Genomic DNA, 9,093 nt, shown 5'->3' with positions numbered 1-9,093 from the left:
GGGCAGCTAGGTGTCACATCCGTCCTTTGCACCTGTTGCCAGTCCAGGCTTCTGACAGCCTGTTTGTTTTTTAAACAGCTTTATGGAGGAGTCGTTGGCATACAGTGACCCGCACATGTTGGTACAAATTGATAACTGTGGACATATGTCTCCATCTGTGACAAGGCCACAGTCAAGACAGTGAGCATGTCCACTACCTCCAAAAGTGCCTCGTGTCCCTTTGCCTTCTCGCCCTCTCCCCTCTCTCCTGTCCCCAAGCAACCTCTGATCTGTTGTCTGTGCCTGGACATTCATTTGCATTTTCTACTGTTTTCTATAAATGGAATTAAACAGCATGTACTCTTTGCCACCGTTTTCTTTCACTCGGCATAATTACTTTGAAATCCACCCAGATGGTTGTGTGCCAGTGGCTCCCTCCTTTTTATTGCTGGGTAGTATTCCACGTGTGAATATACCTCAGTTTGTTTATCAGTTCACCTGCTGGCAAGTTCAAGTTGTTTCCAGTTTGGGCTTATTACAAATAAAGCTGCTATGAACACCGATGTACAGATCTTTGTATGAGCATATTCTTTCATTTCTCCTGGGTAAATACTTAGCGGTGGAATGGCTGGATCATATAATAGGTATATGTTTACTTTTTTAAGGAATCATTTGAGGGGCTGGCCTGGTGGCACAGTGGTTAAGTTTGTGCGCTCTGCTTCAGTGGCCTGGGGTTCGCAGGTTCTGATGCTGGGTGTGGACCTAGCACTGCTCATCAAGCCACGCTGTGGTGGCATCCCACATAAAATAGAGGAAGATTGACATGGATGTCAGCTCAGGGCTAATCTTCCTCAACCAAAAAGAGGAAGACTGATAACCAATGTTAGTTCAGGGCTAATCTTCCTCAGCAAAAATAAAATAGAGTAGGCATTTTAAAGTATAACCCAATTTCAGCATTTCTTCACTTTTTTCACTATGCTCAAAAAATTTAAGTGACCTGGCCCTCTTTTTCAACCTCTGAGTTTGGATGGGTAGTGTATTACTATTTAGAGAAGAAATGCCCCCTTAATGTTGAAAAACTGAACTCCCGCGAGGAAAAGCACAGTCGTTTTTCTGGGGCTTTATGTTGGGGGAGTTCGGCACACTGCAGTGAAGATCTGGGTCTCCGACAAGGACAACGCTGCCTAGAACTGCCTGCCTCACATGGTCGCGCATGGGGTCCACAGTCACCTTCCTAAGGTGCTTCCAAGGCGCATCAGACCTCACCCCAAGGCTGCACAACCTAAGCAACAGGCAAACCACCCCACGTATCCTGGCCCCGCCCTAAAGAGCCACGTGGCAGCTTCTCATCTCCATTTTGTCTTCGGGAGGGGCAACGGGGCTGGTCGGACCCACTGGAATGGGGAGAGCATCCTGCCTCTTGTAGGCGCCTGCGTTTGTGGGGAGCCGGCCTGGGAGTCCCGCGCCGCTTGCCCCACGGCCAAGTAGGGGGGATGCTGGGAAAACGCCTCCTGGCAGCATCACAGGCGTAATTCAGAGGAGCCCAGACGATAGCGCAGACCGTTCCATCAGAAGGAGCCCCTCCGCTCCCCCGCAGCCGCTCTGCTCTGTGCCTTTCTGTTTCTCACTCCTCACTACCCTGAGCGATCGGATGAGGGGGTTCGCTTCCTCCCCACGGGACACACCCCCATACCCTAGGAGCCCAAGCGCGTCTCTGGATATATCAGTGAATAAACCTCTCCCACGCACTGCTTTTGCCCCACAGGCGGCAGGCTCTAGACCGTGACTCCCTGACGTCAGGTGACTCTTTCGGGGCTGGGGGAGCAGAGCCAGACGCGCCCGGCTGGCCCTCCGGGGACCCCCGGGTTGTCAAGGTGACAGCGCCCGGCCTCCTCGGCGAAGGTGACCCCGCCCCGCTGCCCGGCTCCAATTGGGCACGCCTTTCCCCGGGTCCCCTTTCGGATTGGCTGAGAGGTGGGGCCCGTGCACGGCGGGGCGCCTTGCGATTGGTTGGCGCTGGGGCCCGCCTTCCGCGGCGAGGCGGCCTGGGCTGATGTGGGGCCAGGCCTCCGCCAGCCAATCAGCACGCGGGCTGGGTGTGGTGCGGTCCGCGTGGCCGGATCCTTCCGCCGCGCCGAGGGCTCGAGCTCCTGGCGGGGGGCGGCGGGGACCCGGGAGGGGCCGGCGGGGGGCGGCGGGGACCCGGGAGGGGCCGGCGGGGGCGGTGGGTGCTGTCGAGCCTCATGGAGGAGAAACGAGTGGAGCCGGTGGCGTCGCCCAGAAGGGGCTTTCCCTGCTGCTACCGACGCCTTTAGCTAATTCAAACTCTCGCGTGACATCCTAAAGCCATAAGTTAAAAGATAAATAAAAAACACTCCACGACCAAAAGAATCATGAATATGAACAAATAAAAGAATGCTAACGAAAATTTAAAAAAAAGGTTGAAATGGTCCAAAATATCCAAAAGAAATGACCAATTTAAACTTCCAATATAGACGAGAGACACAAATTCTGACCCAGGGTGGATGTCCAGATAAATATGGAAAGAAATCTTTCCGTAAACATTTATTGAGCTGCTAATGTGCTCGTGGTAAGCGCTCGGGAAACCGGATAGGCAGGAGCCAAGTGCTGCCCTGGATCCTGCTGGAGGGACTCAAGGACTCAGTTTCTGTGGGGGATGGTGCTGTGGGTAAAAACAGGGTCCCCGGGTGGAGAATCCGGGTTCTTCCTTGAATTGTACCCACAGGCAATGAGTGGAGCGGCAGGAAGCTTTCTAAACAAGGAGCAGCCTTCTGGAGGCCTTTGCTGTGTGCATAGGGGATGCCATGAAAAAGGAAAGAGAAGTGTGTGTGTGATAATACGATTTCTTTGCGTCTTATTACACCCCCGAACTCCTTCTTTACCTTATGTGCCTGCTGCAGACTTTGTTCTGGAGACTTTGTATTTTTCGTCACCCTTTTCCCTACTTGACGCTTACACAAGAGGAGAAAGAAGCCGAATCAAGCGAGAGGGTGGAGAGTCACCTCATCATGGGCTCACGCTTTCTTGCCCTGTGTGGGTGGCTTCTATGGCTGGTCTAAATCTCTTTAGGACTAAGTGAGGCCTCTGCTGGTGGGAATACCCGTTTCACCATTAGCACTAGGGTAATAGGATTTGTCTTGTCTAAAACCCTTTTGATAGTATCCTGGCAAGTTGGGGGATGTTGAGTGGCTGAATGTCATCCAGAAAACAGTAAGGAAGTAGCCTGTGTCGACGAAAATAATCCATAACCAATCTATAAATGAAAATTTGGGTGAGCTTATTCTGAGCTTAAATCTGAGGATTATAACCCGGGGCCTTTCTTCCCGAAGGAAGAAAGGGCACCAAAGAAGTGGGGTGCACAGAGTGGTTATGTACCCCCAGAGAGGATGTTTCACATAGGATTGAAATGTCCCTTTTACAATAGTCGCGAGACTGCTATGTCGGCACAGCGATTGATGGACACAGCAGGTAGGTCTTCTGTCTCAGTGACCACAGCAGGGTGGCAGTCTGTTGTCTCCAGCTGGTTGGTCACAGGTGAGCTGGGTGGTCAAAGGTGAGTGCAGCAATCAGTTCCTAGCCTAAGGAAAAATGCTTATCCCTAAGGAAATGCTAATATGGGGGGAAGTTGCACCTTTATGTCAAGGGCCTTTGTTCTGGCCATAGGAAATGTCTAAGCAGATCATACAATGCGTGCTCAATAGCCACAGTCAAGCCCCCCGGAAAAAACAAAGTCAGGCCGAATCAGGTCCACACCAAATGGCTTCCTCATATACTCCAATATCCTATTGCTTGCCATTTTTACTTGTCACCTGTGCCCTCTGAGTGTTTGCCGTGAGCCCACAGTGGTGGGTATCAGTGAGATGCAGGGGATGATGCATTCTTGTAACGTATATTTGATGAGGATTTTAGGCTGGTTAATTTTAAAACTCCAGATGAGAAGCAGGCTCCGAGGAGCAGTTTGCTTGCCCTTTGAGAGATATTTGCATTTGTGAAGGAAATCTCCATGCCTCCCTCTCTGCGCCAGGAGGAAGGGGGGATGGCCTCATCTCTGGTAACTCTTAATGGGGAAGGCAAGGACTTAAGTTGGTTACTGTCTGGCAGCCTCATGTAACTGATTTAGGGTGATGGCTTCTGGCCGTTACTTAATCCCATTTGATTCTTATCTAAAAGTTGTGGGACCACCCAATGGCCAGACCCCACCTGCACTGATACCATTTTAACTTTTTGGCATGTTCTTTCCTTTGTCTTGTGGGGAGATGGCTCACATACCTATGCCTTAAATTTAGCCTTACTCTCCACCCATGTTTGCAGCAGAAGCGGGGGCAGCAGCACCTCCTCCTGCCCGTTGGTCCTGTCCCCACGCAGCAGCTCTGACTGCCCGTGGGTCCTGTCCCCATGCAGCAGCTCTGACTGCCCATGGGTCCTGTCCTCATGCTATTCTACACTATTCTCTAAATAAAAGAGCACTACCGCCAGATCTTGAGAGTCCAAGAAATCTTTCTTTCGACTCCTCGGCTCACCGACCCCGCATCATATTTATTTTGTGCCTGCCATGTGCCAACACAGGAGAAAGGTCCCTGCTGTCATGGAACTTCACTGTAATGGGGAGAGACAGAAGATAAAAAAAAGTAAACGCATGGATAATCAGGATGATTTAGTGTTGTGCTGTGAAGGAAGCAGAACGAAATGTGTAGAGAGTGCCTGGGGGTGGGGGGCAGTGGGAGGACTGTGTAAGTAGCTCTTGGCTGGCTGAGGAAGAGGGGGTGACATGTGAACTAATGACAAATGTCTGTGTCAGGTGACCCCAGCAGAAGTGGTCCAGGACATCGAAAATCAATTTGCTGAAAGCCAGTTTGCCAAAGAATCAATTCACTGGATTTGCAGAATTGGCCAGATTTCCCAATTTCCTAAAAAAAAAAAAAGTTTTATGGCTTGATCTTCTTGAATTAGATTCCAAGAATAAGAATATAGTCTTCTGATTTTTTTCTTGAGTTTAAGAAAATGTGCCTCATGAATTCTTACTCTCATTCAGTCTATTGAGCAACATCCAGCTCGAGGACCTTGCATGTGAACCTCGAATGTTCTTGCCCCGTTGTATCTGTCCTGGGCTGGTAAGCTCTGCTGTGTGTGGGGAAGGGGTACACTCGGCCGGTCTCGCACACTCTTGCAGCCCCTGAGCCGGTCTAGGCTCTCCTCTCAGTCAGAAACAACTTGTTGAATGGTTGAGTTCCATGTCCAGACTGCACCCAAGGAAATCTTTCTTTCCAGGCTTCAGGAAAGAGAAGGCTTGAAGCGGGAGGCTCTAAGCATAGATGGACATTTGGAAGTATTTACATAAACTGTGATCCTTCGCTTACTTATTGCAGAGATCTTTACAGAGCATCCATGGGTGCCGAGCTCTGTGCTGCGCGCAAGTGCTGAGCAAAACTGACCAAGACCGCCCCCCCTGCTCTCATGGAGCTGACGTTCTAATGGGGAGCTAGACAGTCAGCTTTAACACTGCAAGGAGTAACAGTACGTTCTCCTTATACAAGATGGCAACATGGCAGACAAGATGCCAGCATCTTTTGACATCTCCTCCATCCTGGTCCTGTCCTGCCTCCCCAGAGGTAACCGCTGTCGGCAGTTTAATGGATATTTGCATTAGTTTCCCGGGGCTGCTGTAACAAATGACCCCAAACTCAGTGGCTTACAACAACAGAAATTTGTTCTCTCACAGTTCCAGAGGCTAGAAGTCCCAGATCCAGGCGTGGGCAGGGCCGTGCTCCCGCTGAAGGCTCCAGGGGAGGCTCCTTCCTTGCCTTGTCCAGCTCCTGCTGGCTGTCAGCATTCCTCGACTTGTGGCTGCATCACTCCGACGTCTGCCTCTGTGTTCCATGGGCTCCTCCCTGTGTCTTTCCTCTGTGTGTTTCTTATAAGGACAAATGTCATTCGAGTTGGGGCCTATATGGGTAATCCAGGATGATCTCAAGATCCTTACCTTAATCACATTTGCAAAGACTGTTTCTGAAGAAGGTGACATTCACAGTTTCCAAGTGGACGTATCTTAGCCATCGCTCAACCTACTACACTATCCTTCCTACACATATATTAATGTAGAGAAAATATTATATATGCAAAAGAAGAAATATATATATTTTGGTGAGGAAGATTGGCCCTGAGCTAACATCTGTGTCCATCTTCCTCTATTTTGTATGTGGGATGCCACCACAGCATGGCTTGATGAGCAGTGTGTAGGTCAGCACCCAGGATCTGAACCCATGAACCCCGGGCTGCTGAAGTGGAGTGCATGAACTTAACCACCATGCCACTGGGCTGGCCCTAAGAAATATGTTTTTGAACACAAATGGTGTCTTGTATGTTTTTCTATAACTGCAGATATCATTCTGTAATTTGCTTTTTCTCTTCAACAATCTCTGTGACAACTATGCTGTTTATAGGTTGATCGTCTTCTTCTTTATGCTGAGGAAGATTGTCCTTGAGCTGACATCTGTGCCAATCTTCTGTTTTGTATGTGGGATGCTTGCACAGCATGGCTTAATGAGCAGTGTGTAGGTTCACGCCTGGGACCCAAACCCGCGAACCCCAGGCTGCCAAAGTGGTGTGTGAACTTAACCACTACGCCACCAGCCTGGCCCCAATCTTCTGATTTTTATCTGATGCATGTAGTAATGCAAAGTATGGACTACACCACACTTTATTAGCCATTCCCTACTGACAGACTTTCAGTTCATTTCTAAATTTTCACCCCAGACCTGGTGAAGTAAAACACTCAATGGCATCAGTTTTGGGCCCTCCTTTTATTTTTTTAAATCATGAGGTGTATGAAGGACACAAAATGAACAAATATAGCATGTGTGTGGAGTTTAAAGAATGACAGATGCACACCGAATGCTTATCACCCAGTAGGACAGGGACGGCCAGTGTCTTGGGAGCCCCTCCCTGAACTGCCCCCCTCGCTTCCCTTAGAAGAAACTGGGGCCCTGAATGTTGTTAAGCATTTCTTTGCTTTTCTTTATGTTTTTTAAAAACATGTATGTATCCCCAAACAAGATACTTTGGGGCTTTGCCTACTTTTGACCTTTCTGTAAGGAAATACACAGTTTCTCCACTTCTGTGGCCCGTGTGTTTGCTCAGCGTTCTGTTTCTGAGATTCACCCTGTGACGCATCTGCAGAGCGGGTCCTTTCTCAATGCCACACAATGTTGCACTGGATGACCATCCTACCACTTACTGATCCTACTTCCTGCCCAGGACGTTGGGTCGTGGCCACGTGTTCTCCTCTGCTGTCCCCTTGGGGCTGGAGAGGAGGTGGGAGGTTGAACTTCGGCATGTTACTTCAGGCACCTCTGGTCTTGGGGAACTGGCATCCACCTGATTTCCACATCCCCGTGGGTGGACGGGAGGGCTGAGGCAACCACACCACGGAGGCCAGAAAAAGAAGTCCTCAAACGACCCTTTGGCCTGATAAACCAGGGAACGGGGCTGAGTCTCCGACTGGCAGCACCCCTCCCCTTCTTTCGGGGCCAGCCTGGTGGGGGCTGTTGTGCGAGCAGCTGCAAGAAATGGAGGGATGTCGGCTTCTTGCCCTCCTGGTCCTCCCTCCTTCTGTTTTCTTTTCTTTCTTTTTTTTTTTTTTAAAGATTGGCACCTGAGCCAACAACTGTTGCCAATCTTTTCTTTCTTTCTTCTCCCCAAAGCCCCCAGTACATGTTGTAGATTCTAGTTGCGAGTGCCTCTGGTTGTGCTATGTGGGATGTCACCTCACCATGGCCTGATGAGCGGTGTCATGTCCATGCCCGGGATCCGAACTGGTGAAACCCCCAGCTGCCGAAGCGGAGCGCGAACCTAACCACTCGGCCACAGGGTCAGTCTCTCTCCTCTAGTTTGGTCCCACGTCATTACTCCTTTGGTCGTGACTTGGGGAAAATCAGTTTTATTTAGGCTACAACTTGTTCTCACCTTGTCTGGCTCCAAGGACTGCTTATGTGATCCAGCAGCCTATCCTCTTCACTCCACCTGCCAAAATACTCTCTGGTTATACAGACATTTAAAGATGTGTGTCTACATAAGCTTGTATTTATAAATAGGGATCTAGATATAGATGGATAAAGAGCCCCCTGCTCATCATCTCCACCTTCCACCTGGTCCAAGCCACCATGAGACCACATGTGAACTCCCGCAAGATCCCTTAACAGGTCTCTCTGCTTGCACTCCGTCCACCCCCCAAACCCAATGTCACTCATTCTATTGCCATGTAGTGCTAGAATAGTCCTTTCAAAAGGCACCACATCACTCCCCAAATGGCTTCTCATCACACTTTGAATAAAATCCAAAGTCCTTACCTCATGGCCTCCCAAGGCCCTATATGGCCACTACCATTTGACGGGGTCAAGTGTGCCCCAGGGCCTTTGCACTCACTATGCCCTCTGTCTGGATGGTTCTTCCCAAAGATCAGCACTGGGCTGGGTGCCTCAGTTTGTTTACGTGGAGAATCCTCAGTTCTTGTCCTCCCTGTCCTAATGGAACCCTGACACAGGAGCTGCGATAGATGGGTCCTGGCTTGGGGATCTGACCCTCCCTAGTTATTACTGATGGCTTCATATCTTCAGACCAGGAGTGTAGACCATAGCACGTGGGCGAGGAACGTGTCAAAGTGAACAGAAGCACGTCCAGGGGAAAGTGAGAGTGAAATACGACCTCTGGCAACTTTCAGTTGGGATGCTTTGGGCACGAGGTTGTGACCCTCAACGCCCAGCAGCTGAAGCCCTGAGGACAGGTACTGGTCATTCACCGGGAAGCCCAGGGCTAGGTACAGCCTTGCTCAGGCAGCTCTGCGAGGACCGGGCTTCCCCTCTACTGCCCTGCCATCCTCTGTTTAAGGGCTTTCTTCACCCTTGTTTCTCGGGACCAGGAAAGGTCTGTCGCAGCTCCCAGGAGAAGGACCTGGCCATCAGGGGAACACTTTTCCCCAGGCTGTAGTACCCTCCCTTTTGGTCTCTTTGGCCAGAACGTGGTCACATGCGGCCCCCGGGCCAATCACTGGCAAAGGAGAAAAAGGAGCCCTGTGACTGACTTAGACCAGTGGGTCTT

Source organism: Equus quagga, chromosome 15, assembly GCF_021613505.1.
Source record: "Equus quagga isolate Etosha38 chromosome 15, UCLA_HA_Equagga_1.0, whole genome shotgun sequence".
Classification (NCBI taxonomy): domain Eukaryota; kingdom Metazoa; phylum Chordata; class Mammalia; order Perissodactyla; family Equidae; genus Equus; species Equus quagga.
The sequence above is the reverse complement of the archived record's forward strand: the minus strand, read 5'-3'. Positions refer to the sequence as shown.